We start from the raw sequence: 6,667 nt of genomic DNA, 5'->3' as shown, positions 1-6,667 counted from the left end.
AGGCCTGGGCATATTTTTTAGTATCCTCAAAAATAGTGGGCCAATAATAGCCCATTTGTAATACCTTATGTCCTATCCTTCGATCTGCGAAATGTCCCCCGCAAGGTTCATCCTGGCAAGCCTTCATAATGTCATGGATCTCATCCTCGTGGATACATTTGCATATACACATGTCGGCCCCTGTATGAAAAAGATATCAGCCTATCCAAGAGAACCAGGCACTACGTTGAACAATCAGTTTTCTTTCTTGTCGTCAAATGTTTAGGTAGCTTCCCTACAAACAGATAATTTTCCACATCTGTGTACCATGGCGTCTTAACTTCCACGGCAAAAAGGTGTTCATCAGGAAATTGGTCATCTACCACTAGTGGATCATTCACCTTCGGGATTCAAGATAGAAAATCAGCAACTAGGTTTTCTTGCCCCAGACGATCTTTAATGGTAATGTTGAAATCCTACAAAAGCAATAGCCACCATGTTTCTCGACCATTTTTTATTGGTTTATTAGCTAAATACCAATTGGAAAAGTGATCAGTGTACAAAAAGACTTGGTATCTGGTTATATAGTCTCTAAATTTGTTTATTGCATAAATAACAGCTAAGAATTCTTTTTCTATCACTGTATAATTAAGTTCTGCAGAAGTGAGATTTTTTCTAATATAATATATAGCATAAGGTTTCTTGTCTTGCTCCTGGCTGAGGACAACACCTATGGATACATATGATGCATCCGTGGATATGTGGAAAGGCAGCTCCCAGTTTGGTCCATGTAATATCAGTTCTGTTGAGACTAGTTTCTTTAAACCTGCAAAAGTTGTGTCACACTTGTCAGACCAACTAAAATCAACATTTCCAGTTAGAGCATATAAGGGTGTCGCAATCTGTGAAAAAATCTTGATAAACCTACGATAATAACTTGCATATCCTAGAAAGCTACGTACCTTTGTTTGAGTGAAGGGGTAGGCAGTAAAAAAATTACCTGTATTTTTGTTGGATCTACTTGTATTCCTGTTGTGGAGATGTAGTGTCCCAGGATCACGCCCTCGGTCATCATCATGTGACACTTGACATTGCTTAAACATAACCTGGTAGCAATGCATCATTCTAAGACCTTTTCTAGTGTTTGTAATGCTTGATCGAAGTCATCCCCATATGGAGTAAAGTCATCCATATATAACTCCAATCCTTCATTTATTAGATCAACAAAGATGTTGAGTATAGCTCTCTGGAACGTGGTTGGGGCATTACATAAGCCAAATGGCAATACCTTGTATGCGAATGTGCCCCAGGGACAAGTGAAGGTTGTTTTATCCTAATCTTCAAGGGAAATCTGAATTTGATTGTAACTGCTGAAGCCATCTAAAAAGGAGAAGAACTGCTTCCCTGCCAACGTATCGAGGACCTGATCAATGAATGGGAGGGGGAAGTGATATTTCTGTGTTGCCTTGTTCAGCTCCCAATAGTCTACACAAATACGCCACTTCCCATTTTTCTTAGGGACGACCACCAATGGAGAGACCCATTTACTGTCTGAGATAGGATAAATAAAATTTACATCCAGTAGCTTTTGCAATTCCTCTTTCACGATATCCTTGAGGTGTGGGTTCAACCTTCGTTGAGGCTGCCAGATGGGTCAAGCATCCTTCTCCATATAAATGTGGTGTGTACATAGTTGTGGGTCTATCCCTTTCATATCAAGATAATCCCAGGAAAAAGCCCCTTTATTTTTCTGTAATACTTGGATAAGCTTTTGTTGTTGTTTGCCATCCAGATTATCATTGGTATTTAGAACTTTTCCTGGCTCAATCTCAACTAGTTTGCTCTTATGAACAGCAGTCATCTGAATATGTTGGTCATTTGTATCCTTCATGGGATCTTCCATGGATTCAATATCAAGGATTTCTTTCAACATCTGACAATGTACATTACTCACATTAGCTGGTTGATTTATAAAATTGTTGATAACGTCATCTTCAATCTGATCTTTAAATTCCAGTGCCTCTGCTACTGTGAGTGGTGAACGGATGCTTTCTTCTAGGTATGCTGGTGGTTGCTTACATATTTTTACAATGGGAAAACTTGGCCTAGAAGGAGGATATAACACCATATTTTTTACAGCATCCCCCTTTGTAATAGTCATGCTGCCTTCTCGACAACCAATATATGCATCATCTGTTGCCAGCCAAGGTCGGCCCAGAATCAAAGGATGCCCATCCAACCTACTCCTTGGATTTATAACCAGGAAATCTAGTGGATATTTCCATGAGTCAACAGAAATTGTGATGTCTTGTAAAGTCCCTTATGGTCTTACCACCAATCGGTTAGCAAGTTCTAATAAAGTGGTGGTCGGTTCCAAGGCTGTAATACCAAGTGCTTCACAAGTTTCTGTTGTTAATATGTTAATGGCAGCTCCTAGATCAACCAGTGTATTTTTAAAAGAGCAGCCATATATCTGAACTGTTACTATGGGGTTTCCAGGATCTTCGTACTTTATTGTAGTTTCCTCTCCCAAGAGTAAATCGGATAAGGTTCCTACAACATGGATAGTGGGTGAGGTTTTTACCTTCCTCACAGGCTTCCTTACACACAATTCTTTAATTATTTTGGCATAAATGGGAATGTCTTGAATGGCCTAGAGGAGAGGGATCTTAATACACAAATTTTTTAGTTCCCCTACAAGATCAAAATCAGGATAGGTGATCGGTTTAAGTATCGTTAGTATTTTGGGGAACTGAGAAGAAGTGACTATAAGTTTTTCAGGGTCATCATGCTGATCTGTTTCTTCCCCTTGCGATGGTTCAACATTATTTACAGGCGGTGGAATATGTACAGGTGATGGAATATGTACATGTGGAGTTACATTTTCAATTGAAGGTTGGTCCTTATTTTCCTCAGGGGTGATGACACGTCCTAACCTCAATCTCATCTCATTACATTATTTTTGCTCAATCTCATACTCTAGGCTTTTAATAATCTGTACCAACTGGACTGGACTGTTATTAGGATTCGAGTTCGACTGAGCTGGTAACTGTGGCCGTAGAAGAGGTTGAGAATTCTGCTGTAATGTATAAGGAGCTAACAGTGCAGGTTGAGGTTGAGGGCCCGTCCTCATAGGTACATTAGATATCCCCAAAGGTTGCTGCCAATTTGTAGACCAATTTGGATCTTGAGAGGTGGAAGCAGGCCACTAGGATTGATAGGGATTGCCTTTCCAAACAGGAGTAAAAGGAGAATTCGGCCAGCCATTTCTTGGAAAAGATTGTGTTGGCCAGGATGTCATAGGGAATGGCGGGCTCTGCCAATTTGGGTAGGGTGATTGGCCTTGCCAGGCTGCCCCAAGGTTCTGTTGTTGATTAAACTGTGAGGAAGGAAATAATTGGGGTGCGTCTTGTGACATACCTGTAGGTTTAGCTTGCCATTGTCAATGCTGGTTCATCAGATATACCAGTTTTGTTTCTTCCTCTGCTTCTTTGAATACTGCTTTCAGCCCGGGTAATGATGGACATTGTTCAGTGTCGTGATCTTTAGTACAGATGGCGCACATCTGAACCATGTCTAATAGGCATTCCCGTTGGCTATGCTTCTTTCGACAATGTGGGCAGAAGATGGCCAAATTTTGTTCTGCTAAAGCCTGTTTTTGTTTAGCCTATAGGACATCCAGCTGTGTTGTAAGAGTGCCCAGGATGTCCGTCTTAAAATCTTCCAGGAGGTTACCGATCTCCATCCGTGTTACACCTCCACTATGTGGTTTGCTTCCTCTTCTCATGGGATCTCAGCTTCCTACTCCTGTGTGTGTGCTTCCCCGCAAACACCTGATACACAAATGAATAATTTCATCATAATCTTCCTGAGAAATATCTCCTTTTCCCATTAAGTTTAGAGTTTCTACCCATTCCTCTTTCATTCCTTTAATTAAGATAGCTCTTAGGACTTCTTTTGGTAGGGCAATGTGTGGAGACCTCTGCAAATTATAATCAAATCGTTCTACATATTCTTCTAGTGTTCCATTATCTTTTGCAGTCATCTTGAAAATCTCATCTTTTAGTTCCCTAGTTTTACAAAAGTCTTGGTATCTTTTGAGGAAGGAGGTTTTCATTTCATCCCAAGAGTTGATAGTTTGCCCACCTAGACACATAAACCATTTTAGAGTTGCCCCTTTCAGAGTGGAAGGGAATAGTTTTAGCTTTTGGGGGTTGGTGGTATAGTCATACCCTCTACAGAGGACATCAAAATCAAACAGGAAAGCATCAGGATCCTCTGTGATCATCCCATCGAAGGTTGGGATGCTCTGTAGAGGTGTAGCCTTCATAGGAGCATTGGCCACCTGGTCAACTATGGGGTATTCTAATGTCGAGGTTTGACCTTGGGGTGGTTGATCTGCCATTTGATCAAAGATGTGCCAATAATCTTCGAGGATTTCAAAGGGTGCTTTTGGAGTAAGCAGAGAGTTAGTAATCCGAGTTGGCTTTACAGCACTACCTAGGTCTAGAATCTTAGAAGATCCTTGTTCAGACCGCTATGGTTATGCTTTAGCAGCCCCACTAGTTTATCCTCTTCCTTCTCTTAGGTTACAAGATTTCCCTCTTGTAGAGGATCAGCATGTAAACTTATTGTAGCTTGAAGACTCTATTCTGATCCTCCTACTTGGCTTTGAATCTCAGCGTACGCTGCAGATGGTGAGCCTGCTACTTGAGGGATAACAGTAGAACTTTTTCCAAGTATAGCCTGGAATCCTATTGATGCTTGGGACTCTACTCTTCTTACAATTTCATCTATTGAGGTCATTCTCCCAAGGTTCACCGATCCTTTGGGTTTTGTGGTTTTTGGTGGAGGATTCTACTCTTTTTCTATTTTTCTATTTCTAGTCATTCATAAAAACAAATTCCTATTTAACCTCTAAGGTTTTGCTGTAAAGCGGGCAGGTAAGCAAGCACTTTACTTGCTAGGTATGCAGGTTCTTACCTTCCATTTTTAAAACCCAATTCTTCCACAGCAAAAATAAAAACAATCACTTGAAACACTCTCCTCGGAAACAGTGCCAAAATGTTGGCTCACTAAGATGTCTTTTTATAGGCAATCTTAATCCCTACATTAGTTGTCAACCCGAGGTAAGTCTTTTTATCTCAAGAGTGCCAGCACAGTATATGCAGTGAATCTAGAGGTTATCTAATGATGAATCATTGCAATCACTAATGGCTAATTCTTCAATTCAATTCACACAATTATAGAAAGAACTATCTATGGAAGAAATACTCTTAACACACTCTGCAATTCTATGCAACTTGTTCCGAAATCAATTGAAACTGAATGCAAATAAGAATTACACTTGGAATTGTCCAAATAAACTTAAGGCTAATCGTACTCAATCAAGTAAAGAAACTATAACTATTGGACAGCATTTTTAATCTATAACAACCCAAATCAACTTGCAATTCCCAATTGAACAACAATAGTAATTAAACAGAAGTCGGTAATTGAAAAGCAATCAGTAATTAAACAACAATTGGTAATTGAACAGCAAATAGCGATCAAGGATTTCTAAATGGTAAACGATCTATATTGCAATCCGTAGAAGTTAATCAGTCTTATCTCCAAGATCTATGATAACGTCAATTCTAAATGAACAACAATATTCTATTAACACTAATTCACTCATTCCAATCAAAGCGCTACTTAAGTATGTCACACGGCTTCACTCTTAATCTAATTGAACGGCGGTATGAATCAATATCACAAATCTTTACAATAAATCAAGTAACTGAACATTAAATCAATAGCAAAGATTAAATATAAAAACTATAACACAAGGGAGCAGTAGAAATTCTTGTGACTGGGCCCAAAGTCGCTAGAAGCCTCTGCTTATTAAGAAATCAGAATAGGAAGATGTATCAAATGCAACCTCCTTTCATTAATTGCAAGTAACAACTGACAGAGTCACTGATATAACAGCGTATATGTTTTCAAAAAGAATAATTACAGATTATCGAAGTCTAAACTGTATCTAATTTCCTTTCGGCCCTATATATAACATAAAAGTGTAACTAGATAAAAGTGAATCCTCAGGATCAGGGGATCTTGAGGATTTCACAATACATAATCTGATCATGTGATAAAATAGCATTGTTCGAACTGATCTCCCGCTCCCTTGTCTGCCCAAGAGACTGTAGTTTTTCCTTTTATGGCCTCGTGATGTTCTATCAACTGAACGAATTTTGCCCAGTCCGCATCTCTACACATAAAGATAACAAAGAATTAGTTTCTCGTACTAGAGTTACCTATTCTAGCACCAAATGCTTTCATCCAACTTTAGCCGATATTTTCCTCATTTTAATCTATAAACAGAGATAATCGTATAAGGATGAATGGTAAATGAAGCATTTTACGAAGAGAAATCATACATTTTTCCTGTCCCAACAATATGTAAAATATGTTTTGTAGATTCCCAACACGCCTTCACATTATGACAAGTAACAAATAATTTACCATCATGTTGACATGAATTAAATATGTTGATTGAGAGCTAAGGACACCTTTAAGTGGGAGAAAAAAAATTTGTATGTGTGTAAAATATGTGTGCTCTGCATTGCCTTAATTGTGTTAGCATGTCGATAACTACCATGAGAGGCATAGACTATGTTGTTATACAAATATCCGACTTGAAATTTTT

This window comes from Pinus tabuliformis, chromosome 6, assembly GCF_031772625.1.
Source record: "Pinus tabuliformis cultivar Carrire ecotype Pingquan chromosome 6, CPIR1, whole genome shotgun sequence".
NCBI classification, from domain to species: domain Eukaryota; kingdom Viridiplantae; phylum Streptophyta; class Pinopsida; order Pinales; family Pinaceae; genus Pinus; species Pinus tabuliformis.
This window is presented reverse-complemented; position numbering follows the sequence as displayed.